This window comes from Haemaphysalis longicornis, unplaced genomic scaffold, assembly GCF_048455015.1.
Source record: "Haemaphysalis longicornis isolate Haplotype H1 unplaced genomic scaffold, Haemaphysalis longicornis Haplotype H1 scaffold_11, whole genome shotgun sequence".
In the NCBI taxonomy this organism is placed as follows: Eukaryota; Metazoa; Arthropoda; class Arachnida; order Ixodida; family Ixodidae; genus Haemaphysalis; species Haemaphysalis longicornis.
This window is the reverse complement of record NW_027526214.1, coordinates 2,754,325-2,775,645: the sequence shown is the minus strand read 5'-3', so window position 1 is coordinate 2,775,645 and position 21,321 is coordinate 2,754,325.

Sequence of the window (21,321 nt, the reverse complement as noted above, 5' to 3'; positions counted from 1 at the left end):
TGGTTTAGAAGGTGTTTGTGGCCCCATTACTATACACTTGATGCAAATATGGATAGCAAAAATTTTCAGGCTTCTCATAATCGGACATACGTAGTTTGAGCAGTTGCAAAGACGACGGGTTGGGCACCACTATTTTGGTTTCTTCCTGTAATTTTTTTAAGGTATACTTTGGCCCCCAGCTTAGGGTGGCTCTTGTTTGACAAAAATATAAATACAAGCAAAAGGACATACCCAAAACACTCAATTTACTGAGAGGCTTCTAAACAATTGACTACTGTATAATGGAAATATCCATAACTCAACAAAATGGCTACAGAAAAATTTGTCGCCATTGTGTTGAGTTACGGAGAGGAAAGTTAGGAAATGCAATGGTATTAAGGTTCTTGCCCTACTTTGATCCCCACTGCTGTACGATGTATACTACAAAACAAAACATTTCAAATCCACAACACTGAAAAGCGTAGAGTTGACAGCTGAAGAAGTGCTGCGGATCGGACAAATGCAGTACTTTCCAGTTTTCTGAGTTTTGAAAGTTTTGTCATAGATAGACACCACATACAAAAGCTCCGTATTTTGCTGCCGAATACATACGTTTATGGCGATGACCATTTCGGGACAGTGCGCGTTTTCATTTGATACTCGGTGGACCGAGCTTCATTTTTTAGTATATATTGTCACAGGGAAAAGCAGTTAATAATGATAATATGTAGAATGTTTATATAGGACAATAACAGGTGGGGTGGGCGAAGATGTCCTCAACGCTAGAGTTTCCTCAACATAGTATTTATGAAGTGTTGTCTCACATTTACAGGTTCATTCAGGTAAATTGCAGTCTTTGCAGTGCCAGCAAGTAGGGTTGCGTGTAGACACGGGTGCATCCTGGGCTGCTACGGGTGCAAAGGCCAAGCCTTCTAGCCCCGTATCCGAGCGAGTCCTTCTTCCAAAGTTGAATCCTGCGACGTAGCGTTGCCATGAGCCTAACTCCTGGATAGGAGCCTGGTATGTTGTCCGGCTCCACCGATGGGTACGGCGCTGTGGTGTGTGTCCGAGGAGAGTTAAGTGGTCTTGTTTGCCTCATGTCTCTCCTGTCTTTTTCGCATGCGTTTTTGCGACATTAATCCCTTGGATTGACCCTTTGGGCTCTTGACGCTTTGTGTCTTGTTTTTTGTTTCCTTCAATAAAGCTCCTACCCTCATGGGAATTGTTCCTGCTCTCATGAAAATTGAGCCGTCATGGGAAGTGCGGCTCCAGACTTGACATGTCGGTTACTCCGACGAACTGTAACTCAGAGTATTGGTTTTTTGTAACTAACTGAAGCAATTGGTTATGCCTACAAGAGTTCAGCTATCGATATATATTGCTTGCATACTAGCTCAACCGGCATTGCCTGCCCGTGGGACAGGGGGGTAAAGATGACATTTTTTTTGCTCTAATCACAGTTTTCTTATTTGAATGTGGAGTGGCACAAATATGCCTGTCTGGGCACGTAGCTCCAGCAGATAATGCGTAGCATAAAGCAGCCGCATTTCTTAGCTAAATGGCGTACCCTGTGAGTTCTTCCGCTACTGATAGAAGGTTTAGTTGTTCGGTATGTTAGCATTACCTGTTTATTGAGGCTCGTTGGAATTACTGGGCATTCGTGCACATTTATTCTACAAAATAGTATCGTTACTTTTTCTCCTTGTGAGAAATAACATTTTACAATGCTTCTGTTTGTTTTTTGTTGCCTATATTATACGTTATAATACATTGGATTTATACCTGTGACATATTGCCATTGAAACATGTAGTTGTTTCATTTTGTAAGTGGTACTTCATTCTCGTGTTCTTTTTTGCCGCAGCGGAGTTGTGTTTCTCCGCTGCGGCCTGTTGCACTTCTTTATAAAAATAAAGTAAGTTTTTTTTTACAATGTACGTTGTGTTAGAAGAACAAAAGCATCCATTTGAGCTAATAGAAAGTTCGAATTAAGCCCACGTCATTGTACATCTAAAAAGCCAACAAAGGTTGCCATCATATATTTCTGATAACATTCAATTTAGGGATTGGGTCTCCTCTGGTTTTAAGCAGGACCTAAACAGAAAAAAATTGCTTATCCTAAAATTGACAAATTTACCAAAAGAAACAGATCTTTATTTTTAACTTACGGGCTGCAGTAGTCAATCACATTTGATCGACTCGCTGGCAGGTTACAAAACATAAAAAGCCAGGATTCGAGGTATGCTTCAGCATGAGAAACAACACACTGCTTTTCGGGTAGGCTGTACTGATGAATTGTGTGTAAAGTTCAGTAGTCTTGTGGTATGTGTGCAAGTATGCAGCACAAAAATACTGAAGTGAAGGCTCATGTATGTATGTAGGGGAGAGATGGAATTTTTTTTCTGACCGCCCAAAACAAGCTATCTAAATACCAAGTACATAGTGGTTTTTTAGAGCACAGTGGTAAATAAACGGTTTCAACAAGTTTCATATGCCGTGGAGTGTTGCAAAAAGCAATCGGATCACAGTGTAACTACTGAGGAACTCACATCTAACGTTGACTCTAAACAACAGTAGGTCATCCTGCAAAATTTCAAGGTAATTAAAAAACGTTTAATAAATTCTTTCCATAAGTGGCCTCTTTTCATTTTTAGTGAGGTTTTAATTATGTTCTCCTTCTTTCACTCATGACTTCCGAAAGGGCAAACTTGAAAAAAGATTAAACAAAGCTAAATGTACCGTGCATGAACGCTTAACACGGTCTGTAAAGCAGGTTTGTTATCTAACTATGACAATTCCTGTTGGGGAGACGTAGGGTCATATGCGTGTGGTCCTCTTCATGATAAGTTTTTGACAGTTACAGTCTTGTACTGGTAAAGGCACGGCTTTAAGAAGTTTAAGTATGCCTAAATATTGATTACACGCTCAAAACCTAAATATTGTTCTCAACGAAATTCAATGTTTTCAAGTGTACTGCCTCTTATATCTTGATAAAATAACATAGTTAACTAAAATATTACTAAAACCACTGTCAGCAAATGAGTGAGACGTTTATGCAGCATGACACAAAAACAAATAGAAGTCATTGCCATGAAGCAGATGCTCATCAAGACAGATCAATATGCAAATAGGCCATTGAACTTGAACGTTGAAAACCTGAACGTCGAAACGCTTGAAAACCACTGAACTTGAAAGTTGAGTTGTGATTGCCTTGAAAGTCTTAAAATTTTTTGCATTGCTGAACATCTCTTTTTCTTAGGCTTCTTACGTGGCCAGATTGTATAAATTGTTTGGTTTTGGGGGTTGATCATGGTTTTTGCAAAAGTTATTGTGAAACACCTGGAACGCTGGAAAACGTTCTAGGGAAATAAACTGTGCGCATCGACCTTCGTGTTTCTTTTTCTTCCGTTGGCCTGAACCTGAAGGTATACGAACCGCCTGAATGGGCTTGAGAAATGTCACCTCTTCCGAAGATATACTACAAAGGCAGGTATTTGCAACAGCAATGCAGCAATGAATTATTCATAAACTTCAACTGTCTAATTTAGTCGTACTCCGCTTTCTTTTTTACCTACTGGTTCATCTGTATTTATTTTTAGACACATAAAAAACGCCCAGTCTCCTAGCTTGAGAGTCATCTGTTGGCCATGTTAAATTGTGTTCATGTATAGTGACGAATATTTTATCTGTGAAGTTGAGATGCAGTTGGGGCAATATGCTTTAGGGCGTTGGGCAGTAGGTAATGATAACGAGGAGTAGCGGAAACGATTGTCTTGCTCTGCAGACAGGTTAGGCCCTACAACTCTTTGCTATCTGAAGCCGCTAGGGGTCGGCCAAGGTTTTGACTATGGGCTATTTTTTTTATATCCTTCAAACAGACCACTCAGGAACAGCACACAAAAAGAGAACGGGGACACAGCGTGGGGTCGGCGCTGTGCCTGCATTTCGTTTTGTGTTTTTTTTCCTTTGTGCCATGTATAAAAAATCACCCGAAGATCATGCATGAGAGAACACCACTGATGCAGGTGCAGCGTTCACAAAACGGGTAAGCAGTACAAACATACAGACCCTGACCACATCAATTACTTTAAACTGGCCTCAAACTGAAGATTAGCTTGAAAGTTTGAGTAAACGTACAGCCTGATAATTTGTAATGCTAGGAGGCCACAATACTTTTACCCAAATGCGAGGGGCCTCAGCTGTACAAAGAGGCACACGGCAAACTAGCGTCGTAATTTTTACCTGGTCTCTGCACACTTTGTCGACGCATCGTTTTCTATCTTTTAGCAATCTGTCGGTTTTTGTTTATATGGTTACTGCGATCAGATGATTTCAACATCCAAAGGTAGCTTGAAGGCATTGCTCTATATTGAAAAGCTTCTACCGGTGGATAGAGAAAATGCAAGTAATCAAGCGGTGTAACATCTGTTGCAACCCCAACTAATTAAACATTCCTGATTAGACAGGACGCAGAAACAAAGGTAGGATAGCTCAGCAGTATTCGGATGCAAAACAAAAACTAAATATTTTCCCAAACCTTTAAAATTTCGCTTAGTCGAACGAAATGGTAGGTGCAATCTTCAAACCTTCATCTTGCAAAACAAATACACCTTAAATTAGAGAAAATTACTTTGGTTATTCTCTGCAAAAAATTACGCGTCCGAATGATCATGGTACCCTTTATATCATGGGAAACATCCTGTCATAGCCCTTAGGGTTTCTTTTAAAAACTGTGCCGAAAGCTTGCAAGATGTCGGCTGTTGCCTTGATTAAGGAAGGGTATGCTGCTGTAGTAAATATTTGAGTATTTTGAGCATTTGATTTTTAGTTCTTTGCAAAAACCAAGGGGAAGCTAAGACGAAAGGCGAACGTGGCCTGACAGGGGCCGCGACCACACGATTTATAGCCTACATTTAACACGTCTGTTCCAAATTTAAGCTTGAAAGCAGAATCGTAATAGAGAAATAGCACCATGCAAAGTCCTTACTACAAGTTTTATGTATTATATCAACCCTTGGATTAAAATTTATGGAAGGATCACAGTGTATACATAAACGCAGTAATTCGTACGCATGAACTTTCATCAGTTACACTACTGTGTCATAATTACGTATTATATAGTTTTGTTTGTAATTGTTTTTATTTCTGCCTTTAGGAGAACATGTATAAATATACTTCAAATTCCTAGTTATATATTAGTATCGCAGGCGTTTTGCTTAAGTAACACTTCTTTGACCTCTTTTTTTAAAGGAAATTCACTGGCATTGAAGTTTACGTTTTCTCGTGATTTATTGATTATCTATGTTTTCTAGTACAGGAAATATTGCTCACCATAGTTCGTTCTTACTTTTGGGGCGTGCTGTATTGTATGCCTACGATGGTTGCCTGGAGATTTATTTACTTGATTTTGGGTCTTTTCTTTTATTGGTGTGCACAACCTTCTTTTGTTTTATTTGGTCAGTTCTAAGCATTGAATAAAAAGTAAATAAAGGACTTGTCCTCAAATCTGCGGAACAGCCATGCTAATTAAATATTAAGCGGAAAACTGTTTTTTGCAATTCAGTGTGCCTGTTTTATTTAGTTTTAGTTGAGGTCCCCTACACCTAAATCTCGTAGCATAGTTTCCAATAAATGAGCATTCTGTAAGTTTTATTTCACCCACAGTGGTATGAACTAGCCAATTCTAAATGAGACCTATACTTTTAGAGAGTACGGTGGACAGGCGAGCAAACCGAACACCTAAGAACTTCTGTTCTGTCACTCGGTTTAAGTTGGTTCTGTTGAACGTAATGGGAATTTCGTTTTCAAAATATTTATTGTATGGCCTAAATATCATATAAGTTGTCCTTGTAGCGATACGTTGCAATTCAATATCAAATAACCAATTTGATAGTTGTTCCATGTAAACATTTATCATTGAATGAAGCTTGAATACATTGTGAAATGTGAAGAAAACGTTAGTGTCATCCGCATACATTACAAGTTTTTCCGGACCTTCTTTATTGATGATGTCATTTACATAAACTATAAACAGTTGTGGACCTGATTTGCAGCCTTGCGGGACACCTTGTTTTACCTCTAGTATGTCTGGTGCGACTGAGTTGGGTTTAAGAAACTGCTTTCTTTGAGTCAAATAACATTTTAAAAGGTTACCTTCCACGCCACGTATTACATATCTTTCCAATTTATTTAGAAATATATTATGTTCTTTCTAATCAAACGCTTTTTATGGTTTACAAACAGTCCAATTGTGAACTGCCTGTTTTCAATGTTTTCAATTGTTTTATATTTATTGTACAGTTATACTTGTTCTGTTGATATTATGCAATAGAACATTTAGCTTGCAGTTAATATATACATGCGGTATAGACTGCAACGTGCTGACGGCAGTTTGCGCCTATGTATATTTGTAATGCAGCGAAAATGCTAGCTTTGCTTTGGTAGCAACATTTGTATCTTATAAAAAAACACCTACTCAGGACAACGCAGTTCTCGCGCAACACGACGAGCACATTCATCAGGCTACAGATGCATTGTAGCCTGATATGCCTGAATGTGCCTGTAGAACCAAAAAACTGCGTGAAAGATTAAGCCAGCATGTCGTTGGGAAGTTTCTGTAATTCACGTTGTGTCCTGAAGATTGACAACCCGTTCTTTTTGCGAAAACCGCAAGACGCCGGAGATTTTCCTGATGCTGAATGCCCTGGAGGCGTCAATGCCTCCTCAATCGACATAAAAGGTATTTATTATTCTGCCCCGCACCGTTGCGCTCTGAAGGCCAGTCAGTGACGGACTCCGCTTCTACGGATACAGCATTTCCAAAATACCAGCGGGGTTAGTCCAAGTTCCTTCATGGAGTAATTGGCGTTCTAATTCACTAAACCTTCATTTACCTCACTTTTGAATGATTTCTGTAGAAGCAGGGTTTTTTAACTGCTCCCACCTACTTTTACAGTTTAGCGAGCTACTGTTGGTCTACATGGTCTTACATATGCTGTAAGCGTTGAATGACGGACTGGTGGGGAGGACCTTCCGGTACGTGTACGACTTTTTATTGATCCACAGGGCCCTGAATGACGGCCTAAAGAAAGCAGAAAATTTCTTCGTAGCTTTCGCATCTGTTCTTAGGGAATTCGTCTCACCAGGGAGTGGCCAGCTGATGGACAGCTAAGGTTTCTCGGTCTTATGCAGTCTCGATCTTTGGATACGTGCCAACAGTAAAAAAGGTGCTTCTTTCACAGTCCACGGCTCACTTCAAGCTCGGAAAACGCGGTGTGGCTAAAGCGGTTTTGAAGAACGCGCTGTTCAGGTCGTTGCCATCACCAGATATAGACCTGTTCCGGGACCAGGTAAAGTAGCTACTAATGTATGGTTACCCCAAGGACCTTAACTGCAGCCTGTCCAACGAGTTGTGGACAGAACACCGGGTAAGAACACGTCCGAAGGCCCCAAGGAAAATACGACGACGTAAGTAACCGCCTATATTGACAGCGTCTCGCACAAACCGAAAAGTATTGGGGAACTCTCAGTGGATCGTGTTGAGTTTTCGGCCCATTGAAAGTTGGGCAGCCTTTGCGTGTAGGTGAACTCGTTAGATCCAAGCTGCACTGTTTTCTACAGGGAACAGAGAAGCCCTTTCATGAATTGATTGCCCGTGGAATGTGGAAATGAACGTGAATTGAACGTGGAAATAATGAAAAAGCAGCCAACACAAACAAAAAGAAATAAAATAGTATCGCACTCCTCACACTTGCTCATATCAGAAAGCAAACTCACTGTGCCCGCGAATATCACTCGGCATAAATTATTCCTACAGGTGTGCCCGGTTATCAGCCCTCACCCGTGCACAACCTGCTCCCCTCTCCAAAAAGCCGATTTGCTTTGCGGACAGCACCAAGGATAGTGAAGGGACGCATCTTTATATTTCTCTGCCTATCTTGAACGCCTCAAAAAAATTTCTTTCTCTCGGCGAGGAAGATCTTTGGAGTATGCGCGTCTGCAGAAAATCTGGAGTGCATCTCTTACATCTCGGCAATGATCAGCCAGATGGCCAGCTCCCATTTGCGCGTTTACAGGCGCTTGGTGCTCTTTTACATTAAGGGATCCTTATATTAAGGCACCGGCCTGTTTGATCGGCATAGAAGTTTTTGCCCTACAGAGGGATACTGTACACTACGCCCGTCGAGCAAATCCACAAACCTACTTTTTTGCCTCGTGTCACAGCGGGTCTTTGAGCAGCATTGATCACCTTATGCAACTTCTTGGATAGCTTCTCAGGTGCTGAGAATATCACCTGCGCACCGCACTTCCCAACGACCTTCAGGCGGTGGGACACTTGATGCACACAACGAGCAGCAACCACAGGCCCTTTTTGCTTTGGATTTTCGAACCTGGCAAGCGATCACTTTTCAGATCCTTGACAAGGTTCTCTGCCACAGAGCTCATAATTTCTGATGGGAAACTTGCCGCTCTCAGTCGTTGAGCTTGCTGAACTAAACTAGCCTGCATTTTATGCTGCCACGGCCACCTGAGCGCCGCCCCCAAACGTTCTTCGCTGTACCTGCTGTCACCAGCTTTGAATAGGCTGACTGCTAGGCAGCATGCCGATTTTACTACAATGCGCATACTGCCAACACGGCTGATCACCGGGCAGGTCCAGGCCCACATTCAGATACTGCAGAACACCCAGCTCAGGCTACTCGTGCGTTAATGTTATACCACCAGCACGCTCACCATAGGTGCGTAGCACATACCAACAATATATCTATATCACAGTGCACAGCCCTATCAAAGACAAGAAAATCATCAGCTAATGTTTAAAGAAGAAATCTGCCTGTCAGACTTCGCCTAGAACAAGTCTCTCAGGGCTGGTGCAGTACACAAGCCTATGCAAACACTCTTTTTGCACAACCAACCTATCTTGAAATATAACCAATGTGTATGACAGGTAAAATTCCAAAAATGCGATGAAACTACAAGCCGAATGCTCGCAGAATTTTGGATCATTACAGCACCACCGGCCCCCATTCTTTCCTTGACAGCGCTTACCATTCCACATTTGGGAATGGAATAAAAAGCTCCGCCGCATCAATAGAAAAATCAAAAAGGCGATTTCATGTGCATTCACGCTCAGAGAAAAAACTAATTGCTTCTTCCGAGTTGCATACAAAAAACAGGTATCTCAAAGTTGAGCCATTTACTTGCTTTTGTGAAAACTTGGAAAGCGCACCTTGCCAAGAACCTTCTACCGTCACAATCGCACGAAACGGTATAGAATATTTGTGTGCTTTTGCAGTGTAAGAGACTTCCAGGGCATCTTTTTTACCACCCGCGATCTCTTGTCTTAGATTGGGTAGGTTCAACTCATCACAATGGCGAAGGACATCTCATTTACTTTGACAGCATGAAGTTACACGGTTAAAAAATTCTTTTTTACGCATTCATGTCCGTTTTCATGAGCAGGACTTTTTTCGTGACACTACAGCCCTCCATGTTAGAAAACGTCAAGGCCAAGTTTTTTTCACTCAAGAATCCTATAGTGTTCTTCACACGATCACTGAACTGCTGGCCTCTCCAACTACAAACAAACACTCTATACCTTCCGCGATACACCCCTTCTTGGTGTTATGATAAACACAGGAAGTTACTTTTCTATCCATGGACACCAATCTAACAGGTTCCTCATTGGACTCACAACAAAATTTCGGAACACACATTAACACTCACTCTGCTTCACTCGTCAAAGCGACATACCCAGGGCACTTTACCTGCTGTAGCGGAACCTTTTTCTGTGAACAAACTGACTTCCAGGAACAAAGCGTCGAAAGGCACTGAGACCACAAAAAATCAATCACAGTTTCACTTTCAGCTATCCAACTTTGGTACAGTCTAGGGATGTCTTCAACACGAGCGGCATGTCGACACTACAGTACACGAGAAGTCGTTCACGTGAAGAATTCTTCTCCACAGTTCCGAGTGAGCCAGTTGACTGAATCTTGTTGCTCTTCACCAAGACGAAATTGCAGAAAACAACAACACTTGCACATCCGGAGGTACAAGGTGACTGCCAATAGCAAAGCTGCAGACTTGTGCGCCACACGAAGCGATGGCGATGAGGTTGATGTAAATGACGGAAGAGATGCAACATTGATACAGGTTAACACGACTCATTGTTCTGGAAATAAGGACAACTAGGGCAGAAAGTTTGGCCAGTTGGTTACTAAGTAAGGAAATCACCGTAATAGCGAACATTAAACAGAGCCAAAGGTAAAAGAGGCGACGAAACGGAGCCTAGCCCTTTACCTCAATTTAGGTAGCAGAAACCCGAAAAAGGCTTCATGTACAGGAAACGTGGAAAGGCAGAAAGAGCAGGGAACACAAAATAAATAAAAAATGGTATTGCACACTCGCACTTTCTCATATCACAAAGCCACTTCACAGTGCCCGCCAAAATCTCTCGGCGTAAACAATCCTACAGGTGTGTGTGGCTATTACCCTTTAACCGTGCACAAACTGCTCCGCCTCTGCAAAAAACGATGCCCTTTGCGGACAGGGCCAAGTATGGTGAAATGACGTTTTTTCTCTTCTCTGTCTATCATAAAGGCCTGAAACATTTCTCGTTAGGTCTTCGAGGACGATGTTTACAGTATGCACGACTGCAGAACATCTGGAGTGCAATCCTTACACCTCTGGAAATGATCAGCCAGGTGGCTGGCCCCCATGATATGGCTAGCCCCATTACCAATGTTGGATACATGAAAGTGAAACTGTGAAGGATTTTTTGTACTCTCGGTGCGTTCTGACGCTCTGTTCCTTGAAGCGAGCATCTTGAGAGAAAAGGGTTCCGCCACCTCAGGTAAAGTGCCTTGGGGATCTGGCTTTCAATAGTGAAGAAGAGTCAGTGTTGAAGTGTGGTCGCAAATTCTGTTGTGAGCGGAATATGCAACCAGTTAGATTGTGGTTCATGCCCAGAAAAGTTGCTTCCTGTGTTGATAAGGATAGCAAGGATAGGTGTACCGTGGAATGTGGAGAGTGTCCTGTGGGTTGTAGTAGGAGAGCGCAGGAGTTCAGTGGTCGTGTGAAAAACACTATAACACTCTTGCGGTACAATACCTTGGCTTTGACGTATTCGGAAAAAGGGGGGCGGTTTGTTGTCATAAAAGAAGACCTGTTTAAAGGAAAACGCCGAGAACGCACTGAGAAAAGTTTTCTTTCCGTGCAAGGCAATCCATTCGCCTTTGTGATGAGCTGAACGTACCCAATCTAAGAAAAGAGATCGCGGGTGCAAAAACAGATGCCGTGGATGTGTCATACACTCCGAAAACACACCAAGATTCTATACCTTTTCGTGTGATGGTGCCGGGAAACGTTCTTGCAAGGTGCGCTTTCCAGGTGTTTGCAAAACAAGTTAATGACTTAACTTTGGGAGCCCCGTTTTTGGTATGCAACTCGGAAGATGTCAATAGTTTTTTGTTCGGAGGGTGAAGTGACAGGAAATGGTCGGTTGCTTTTTATACTGACGCGGAAGTGCTTTTTTTATTCCATCCCCAAACGTGGAACGCTAAGCGCTGTCATGTAAAATGTTGATGCGGTTGGTGTTGTAATGTTCTAAAATTCTGCGGGCATGTCGGCTAGTAGCTTGGCGGCATTGTTAGAATTTTGACTTGTTGTCTACATTGGTTAGATTGCATGATAGTCTGGTGGTGGAAAACGAGCGTGTCAACAGAGGCTCTTGTATTGCCCTAGCCCTGAGCAACTTGTTCTTAGCGTAGTGTGACGGACAGATTTATTCTCGCCTTGAGGGCAGCTCGGTTTTGAAAATCTGTAGATGTGTGGATGATTTTATTGTTGTTTTGGATTGGTCTGGGTCCCTTGATATAGATATATTCTTAGTCATGTGCTGCGCCTTTTGGTGAGTGCGCAGGTGGTCTGTTGCGTTTTGCTTGAGATGGGTGTTTTGCAGTCTCTGGATGTGCGCCGGCACCTTGGCGGTGATCAGCCGTGTTGGCAATATGCGCCTTGTAGTACAAAGGGCATCCTGCCTTCTAGTGAGCCCATTCAAAGGTGGTGAAAGGAGGCATAGGGAAGAACGTTATCAGGTCCTCGCTCGCCAGGTCGTGCCAGCATAAAATGCAGGCTAGTTTACTTGAGAAAGATGAACCACCGAGATTGTCAGGTTTTCTATCACAAGTTGTGGCCTTTGTGACGGAGAACCTTGTCAAGGATATGAAAAGAGAACGCTTGCCAGGTTTGGAAAGCCAAAAGCAAAAAGTGCCTATGGAGGCGGTTTTTTACGTGCATGAAGTCTCCCACCGCAAGGAAAAGGTCCGTGAATGTGTGGTATGCATATTGTATTCTCGGCACCTGCGAAGCTATCCCGTATAAGGTGAACAACCCTTTCCCAAAGCCCTGCTTTGAAACGAAGCCCAGAAGTAGGTTTGTGGATTGTGCAAGGGGCGTAATCTATAGGATCCCCCAATCTTGCAAAAAAATTCTACGTATGTCAAACAGGCAGGTGCCTAATGTAAGGCTGAAAGAGCACCAAGCTGCTGTGAACGCGCTGATAGGGGCTCGCCTCCTGACTGATCATTGCTGGAGATGTAAGGATTGCCCTCCATGTTTCCTGCAGACGCGCATCCTGTACAGATATTCCTCGCAGACAGAACGAGAAATCTCCGACGCCTTCATAATAGGCACAGAAGGGACAAAGATGCTGGCACTATTCCTGGCACTGCCCGCAAAAGAAATAGTTTTTTTTTTGGAGCGGGGCAGCAGGTTATGCACGGGTGAGGGCTGATAGATGTACACGCGCGCAGGTTTAATTTACACCGAGTGATATTGGCGGGCACCATGAGTTGGCTTTCCGATATGAGCAAGTGTGACGAGTGTGATGCTATTTTATTTTTTTTTGTTTGCGTTCGCTGCTTTTTTACCCTTACCACGCTTCATGCACAGATAGCCTTTCTTCGTATTTGTGTTGCATAAACTGAGTTGAAGTTGTAGCGTGTGTTTCGTCGCATTTTTTACCTTTGTCTCTGTTTAGTGTGCCCTAGTACGATGATTTTCGTACTTTCTCAGAGTTTGAATACTTTTTTACTTTGAATAGACCACTGCTGGCATAGGCGATGACGTTTTTGCAGCCGCCTAGCTTCGGGCGAAAATTCCACACAGGTTCACCGGTCTGCATGCATTTCTGTTCCCGCGCTTTTGTCAAACTGCGGGAGCACTGGTAGGCTTTTCAGGCGTTTTTGGAGTTCACTTTGTAGTTCACTATGACAGGCGCTTTAGTTGAGCCAGAAAAGACTCTATCGGGATTTAAAAAGTGGACCAAAATCTTCGGTTTCTCGTACGCAAAACGACGCTTCTATTTTTTTCAGAGCTATTTTAAATGTTCGGGTGGTCTAAAATACCGACTGAAACTCTAAAGCTTCTAGTCTAAGCTCCAGGCTAACAGGAAAACATTGTGGTTGTATGCGAGGGAGGTGTGGCTTTTTAAAACGCTACAACAATGTCCGCTACTATTAGTAACGTCGAAGTTGCGGTGCAGAGTCCACCAGTTAAACTTGTCCAGCTTGCCTGCCTAAGGAGGTTACAGTGGCTGACGTCGAATATGAATATCTCAGGGCGATGCGCAGGATGGCAGAATGGCGCGCGCGGAACACTTCCGCAGTATAAGATATGCGAGCAGCCAGACACGTGCAAAAGCTCATTCAGAGACATCTGAAGAATCGTTTCAGACCGGAATGGGCGTCCTTTTCTTCGAAGCTAGACCCTCGGAAGTCGCTCACAAGGTTATGGAGTTTAGAGCGTGGTCTCAGTGCATTGGGAACTCAGCTGTACCTTTTAATTTCATTTCTGTAAGAATAATGGTAACCGACTTAACCGTCGCTGAAAAATTCATTGCCAAAATTACTGCCGCACCTGCGTCTTCACCAACGTCCATTTCCAAAGCAGCGAACCATCACCAAACGCATCCCACATGGACGAACCATTCTCTATGGCGGAACTTGAATATGCTCTGTGCTCAGTTAACAACGCCCCCAGAAGGGGTAAGGTATTGGCTTTTATGTCATCTAGGCGGCAATGCGAAGCGGTGGCTCTTGTCATTATTCAACCGCTCCTGGAAGGCCGGCCGTCTTAAGCCTGGGTGAAAGCGCAGCTCGTGCCGTGCCTGTTCTGATGACTGCCAAAGACCCCACAGATGTTGATTCGTTTCACCCTATTGCGCTTCTAAGCTGCATAGGCAAGCTCATAGAGAAGACAGTACTGCTTCGCATAGACTGGGATCTCAATGGCACAAGCGTTTATCCATCGCAGATGTCAGGCATCCTCAAGAGCCGGAGCAGCATCGGCAACGTCATTACCCTTGCAACCCATGTGAAGCACGCAAACATTGGACGGCAAATTACCAGTGTAGTGTTCTTTGATATTAAATCGGCATACTACTGTGTTCTCCATGAAGCTCTCTGGAAATCAATAAGGTGGGTAGGCACCGCAAAACGAATGTACGACTGGATGTCTGACTGCCTCTCTGGTACGACCATCTACATGTGTGCGGCGGATGGTGAGATATCCATCCATAACGTGACCCGTCGTGTCCCTAAGGGTGGGGTATGGTGCCCGACTCTTTTTATATTTCAATGATTGGCCTTGAGAGATGTTTGCCGAAATCGCTTGAAATCTTCAAGTACGCAGATATCTGTATCTGGTGCTCGGGCCGCAACAGGCGTGTGCTTCAATCGAGACTTCAGCGGGATGTTACCTCGATTGAAAACGTTCTCGCTACATGTGGCCTTGCTATATCACCGGCCAAGTGCTCCGCCTTCGCCTTTACAAATCTGGACGCCTCAAACTACCAGTTAACGACCGCAGGCGTACCGATACCGTATGTCACCCATCACAGATTTTAGGTGTTACCTTCAACCGCCATGTTACATGGACGCTGCACATCCGAAGCCTAAAAGAGAAGTTAACATGATTCGCGCACCTCTTCGGCATGCTTTACAAGAGCACTGCTGGATGTAGCGTCAGCGTTCTTTTATGGCCATACGACGTCCTCTGCGAAGGCTTACTTCGCTATAGCCCTCAGCCATGACTTCTCTTTACAAAGGGAATTATAAAATTCTAGAGTGGTTGCAAACCCAAATACTGAGGATATATCTTGAAGTCCCAATGCCCACCTCCACAATGGGAACCATGACAAAAAGCAGACGGCTTCCCCCCACTGTTTTGCAGGCAATGGAAACATTTCGCACGCGCCTGGGAGTTCTGGCAAGCCAAGATGGGCGTCCTCTTGCTGCCGCCCGGGCCTCCTAAGTGCAGCACGCTATTCCTTCCCAGTCTCAAGCTTCAGGCTCGTCTTTGCAACCTCGGTGGGTAATCCCTCCAATAAAAATTGTCTCCAGGGTACCATGATTTAGGTGGAAGCCGAATATACCAGCTCTGGCTCTAAAGTTTTTGGTTTGAGCATACTAACAACAAATACAGAGGCCGCACTCAAGTGTACACTGATCACTCAGTGAAGGCTAAATCGTGGGCTAAAGGGATATCGTTTTCTTCGTCGTTTACTGCGATCTGCGCAATATCGAGTCAGAAGTCCTGACAGTTACAGCGATGGCTGGACTGCGCACTGCTTATCAGTGTATTCTAAAGCAGCCGGACAATCAATGGGCTCTATGTGCAGACTCCAGGTCAAAATTGTAGAGCTTAACGTCGCTTCCAAAAGAACACGTGCCTCGGGAAATCAATCTTTTGCAAGCACAAGCCATATAAAGGGGACACAACGCAGGTCTGCAATGGCTTTCTTCCCACTGCGAAGTTGCCGGCAACGACGCAGCTGACAAAGTTGCCTCATGTGCCCGGAGTTTCTGCACTCAACCTCTGCCGATCCCATTTACGAGAAAGGATGCGGCAGTACTCGCCTCATCAACCATATGGAAAGCGCAGATATCTATCTGAACTGATGGAAGCCAGGAATACGCACCTTTTCGCGCCACTGATCCCACGCGCATCTTCAAAATGCCATGTGGACTTAGCAAGCGCGAGAAACCTATTCTGCTTACGCTGCGCTTTAATGTGCCCTACACGGTATAGTACCTGCACAAAATCTATTAGGCATCTTCACCAATTTGTTTCAAATGTGACTCACTAGAAGTCGTTTATCATGTTATAGGCGTAGGTTCAAAGTGCACTATTTAAAGACAAAAATTCGTATTATATTTGTGCAGGCAGCTTGGTGCGGGACTTGAGCTGAGGGCTGTTTTGGGTCATTGGGCAGGTACCAGTCAGGCTACACGTGGAATAAAATGCTCTTAGAGTTTTTTCGGAGCACACAACGGGAGAGAGTTTTGAGATTGAAAATTTTGGGCACATTATTAGACATCTTTTCGTTTTAGCATTTTTTCGTTTTTCGTTTTTTTTCTTCTTATTTGGCGTAGCAAGCCAGCCCGACGTCTCGGCTAACATCGCTGGTCTTTATTAAAGTTATTCTCTCTGTCTTCGCCGGGTGCTGTAATACTTGCCTTCTCATTGCCCCTGTCGTTCAGTTGATGTACCGGTACCTGCATTTCAGGTTCATAGACGAGAAGTACTTCACTTAGCAGGGGTGCTCAATGGTGTCGGTTATTTTTTGGGAGAAAGTATAGGTCGTTTTTTATGATTATGTTCAATCGGACGTAGTGAACCTAGAACCTCGGAGTTCGTATTTTTCTTCACGCGCAGAAGTATGGCCACCCAGCGCCTCTTCAACAGATATACTGTTTTCGTCGCGCTTGTCTTCAACGTGTGTTGGAATATTTTCGCGCTTGTGTGAAGACAACAGGTGCAGTGTCTCTCTGCTATTTTGGGCTCCATCTTCTTTGATAATTCTTACCTTCGCCAGGGGCATCCGTCACAACTTTGAAGTGGACCAAAAACAGTTACTGTAACTGCGAAACATAGCATTAAATATAATCTGTTTTTTTGTAGCCCCAGTTTCATATCAAAGATAATACGAAGAACAGAGGCCTTGTGAGGCTGGCGTTCAATTTTGTCTGCCACAATCTCGCCACTTGCTTAATGTGATATTTCGAAGTAGGCTATTCATACTCCTCTGCGAAATTGTTGGCCAGAACGTCGTATTTTTGTGGCTGCAAGCACACAACGCCTTTTGCGACAGAGATTTTACTCCCAACAAACAAGCTCTACTCCCTTTCTTCAATAGAATGAGTGTGGGAATCAGCACGTTCGGAATAGACGCTGACTATCATGCTTGTACGTGGAGGCAGTCTGGTGTATTCATCAGGAATCCTTAGGAAAACATGCTGGCGAGAACCGGGCTCACCTAGCCCAGCGCGATCAGCAGAGAAACCTACTCCCTTGTCTTACTGCTCAATAATAACCCCGTGGTTCATGAGAAAGTATATTCCGAGGATAATGCCGCGGTAGAAATTGAGAGATTTTACGTAATAATTACGATACCGTGTGCCTTTTATGGTGAAGCGAAAAGTACACCTCCAACATGTTCTGACTAGATGATATCCTGCTGTGCGGGTGAGCGGCCCCTCGCAGCGGGTGGCCACTTTATTCAGCTTTGTCGCGAGTGATTTCCACATCACGAAATCGTAGGCTCGTGTCTATCAGAGCGAATACGTCAAGGCCGTTGCTGTAATGCCGCAGGTTGCACGTTTTCATGTTCGAGTTTCGTGTGCGTCAGGGCGTCGTACATTGTCTTGCACTTGCTGCGGTAGGTTGTAACGCCTTTCTTGTCGTCTTCTTGATAACTTCTGGCTTAATCGAGTAGGGTGCGAGTCTCTTCGTGTGGCTCTCGTCTTATCCCGAGGATAAGTCCCATTTATATCAGGTCGTCGGGTCGAGAGCACGTCGTGAATAACACTCATCGTTGCATCGTTTCGTGTCTGGAAGGTTTCGCTTTTTTCGTCGTATAGAAACTTCACCTGCCGAATTTCATGCGGTTGTGCTTCCAATACGTCGGCTGGGGGTATAGGTAGGTCGCCGGGGAACGATTGAAATGCGTAGTGAAAATTCTCAGTGCTTCCACCACCTCTTCCACGATCACGTCGACCAGGGAACAGATTTCGATTGGGGCAGCGTTCGGAGAAGTTTCTGCAGCTCAACCAATACTACTGCACGGATTTTCTAAGGGTTTCTTTCAGAATTTCTGTCCTTTCGACGGAGTTTTTATTGGCCGGGATAAGAAAGAGGCGGCCATGCTGATTTTCTCTTATTTTGAGGGTCGTCTAAATAATGCTGGCATAAACAGGAACTCTCCGAGGTTTTGAGTGAATTACATACCATCACACCAAACAGTTCTTTCTTGATACCGCGCAAGAAACAGCGTAACTTACGTGCCTCTGCATTCAAGATGAGCGCATCTAAAGAGACTCTTCTTCTTTTCGACGAACAGTAACTTTTGTTAGGGTTTTTCTTGCGCATCTGCAGCAAGACTTCGGCCCGCTCTTTCCCCACAACCGTTGCAAACGTCTTGAATATTGTTCTTTATAAATTTGTGCTAGGTGTAAAGTGAGCTCCTATGATTCTTGAGTATAATTCGTGGTTAATTTTCAAGGTAGAAGATTTTCTCTTCGTCTCTGGCCTAAGGGTGTCTGCGCCGTACAATTGGGTAATCAGCCTAACCAATATGACGGGCTCTAGACAGCCTGCGCGATAATCTGCAGGTAACCCTTGAACTTTTCGCACCTCCCTCGGACAAAATTGGTTGGGTTCGCCATAGTGCCCACGTTCTTTTTGGTTTTGGTTACGACACCTTCTTTATCCATCCTTTTCGGAAGCAATTTTCTTGGGGTGCACTCCTTGGTGCCGGTAGCTAGAACTAGATGGACTTATTTGACGGCTTGCAAGGGGCCTAAGAAGCATGCATCTCAAACCTAATGAGAGGCGACGTTGCCAAAATCGCCGCAGCTTTATTGAAGGAGCGACGTTTATTCCAGCGAAATTGTGTTCTTAACAAATCGAAATACTACATAGCGGCGAAGAAGACTTCCGCAAAATCACGCACGTGGGCAGTGGTCGGCGAATCGAATGTTTTGGCATATAATCGCAAGGATTTATTTTTCTGTGCGATTGCTTCTTGAAACATCACTATATTTCAAAAACAGTGAATATGTAAGTATATTCTAGTCTAGTAACTGCCGCACCAAACACTGCAAAAAAGATGAGATCCAGCGTGTGCCATAAAAACAATGGATCGCGCTTTGCTTGGCACAAAGATGTATAGCCGCGTACCGCCGGATGGTAAAAAACAAAGCACATATGTATCAAACAAAATTCATTATTCGCGACAATAAATTTACTCAGAGTTCCCATTTGGGCACCCAACTTATTCTTGCAGCACTGTATCTTTTCTCATGACATGATTATGTTCATGATGTTAGAATTCGACACCTCAGAACCAGACCCGGCCCTCCGTCATCTATGCTACGCAGTTGTAACAATAAAAACGCCTCAGTTAAAAAGCCCCCATTTAAGTGCCCAACTTTTATATGCGAGCATCTCATGGTCTGGGCTATGTCCCTCCCTTGTTGTTGAGCCGTCCACACCCCCACTGCGCATACTCAGCTTCCTGACCCCCGGTGGTCTCTCACCTTTTAATGGCTCCTGGAGCGACAGTGTTGCCGGTGTCTTTTTGGGCTGGCAAGAGACGACCACGCTTCACGCGCCTTCGACGTTTCGCCGTCATCGGCAGCGGCGTGCGTCAGCGAGTATTGGCGGGTCGTGAATACAAGAAGCCCACAATCATCCGGGGAGCACGCATCGACCTCATCTTCAGCGACTTTAGGGTTTATCTATAACAACAGCCCTTCATTTTACAATTCACAGACCATAGGGCGGTCACAATAAAAGCGGAACGCCAACCACAGCTCGACGTCACCTGCGTTGAACATGATGATAATGCCTAAAGAAAGTCAACCTCATGCCAGGTACAACGTCTCTCTCTCTTTAATGCCTCCCCCTCTAACACTCTCTCTCCCTCCAACAAAATACACCGTCTTCCCTTTATATAACCCTCCGTAGGATGCGAGGCAGCCATGGCGTCGACGCGATTTCCCATTTCGTGTTTCCGGTAAGTGGAAGTATGGTAGGTACCATGGAAACCAAATGGTGAACATAAAGGTAGCTACGCACCTCAAGCTAACAGGAAGCACTGTAATGGGCACTTCAATCAACACCATGGCTGCTTCGCATGGTACTCAGGGTTCCCCTACAGAAAGATGGTGAACTTTTTCTGCGCCAGACTACGTAAAATCGTGTACAAAGAATATCGCAAGACTGCATTGATGTAATAAACTTTGTTGTTATCTTATCGAGTAGCTGCACTGCAGTCCGCAACCTGCAGGTTGTGCAATACTAAGGAATGGGAAGCTATAACGGCAACCAGACTCGATTCGACGCTCGTTCCTGTATAGACAACGGTGTTTCTGGCAAGACCAGCGTAGCACACCTATCACATCACCGGCATAATAATGTGTTTCACTTTGGGACGTACTACCCGAATCGAGTCGTCTCGGCGAATTCTAAAGCAGACGAGTTGAATGGCGCTCAGTCTTACCACCACCGCTACGCTCATGGCATGTATATTATTCACCAAAACTATTGCTTCTCCTCCTTTTGGGGCTTGTTAGTGTAATTGCATGAACAATACCTCTCCCTAATTGCATCGCGCTGCTGCGGACGGGGTGTAAAATGAATACATATCAGTATCGGCTGCCCTGGAGCCTCTCCAAATCAACAAAACAATATATAGGTTGCATTGACTGCACTGCAGTGCCCTCAAACATGTTACCCTTTCACTGTCGTGACAATTCCCCTAAAACTCGCTCTGGGGAGCCTATTTTTATGCTAATCCTTCCCGGAGACAACCGATTTTAGTTTCGGAGTGCGAACACACCCTTTCTGGCTTCCAGGGAGGAATATGAGGGTAAAAAATTAGCCACTCGGCGCTCCCGGGTTCGCCGATGAGACCCTGTATGTGTGCCACGACAATTGTATTACACAGATTTGTCATATGGACTTTCCGCCACGCGAATATGATGTTGAGAACGGAGACAAAATGTTTGTTTTTCTGTCAACGCCACGGTAGCCGTTAAGGAACATCAAACGGTATAAGGTATCCGGTGCCACATGTGTTGACGTGGTACGTAATGTTCTATTTCGTGTGACGGAATGGCTTCCTGTTTAGGGTATGTTACAACCATTCTGACTTTTTCTATTCTACACTTGTTGAAAACAATCTGTGTATTCTCGCCCACTCGGCGCTCCCGGGTTCGCCGATGAGACCCTGTATGTGTGCCACGACAATTGTATTACACAGATTTGTCATATGGACT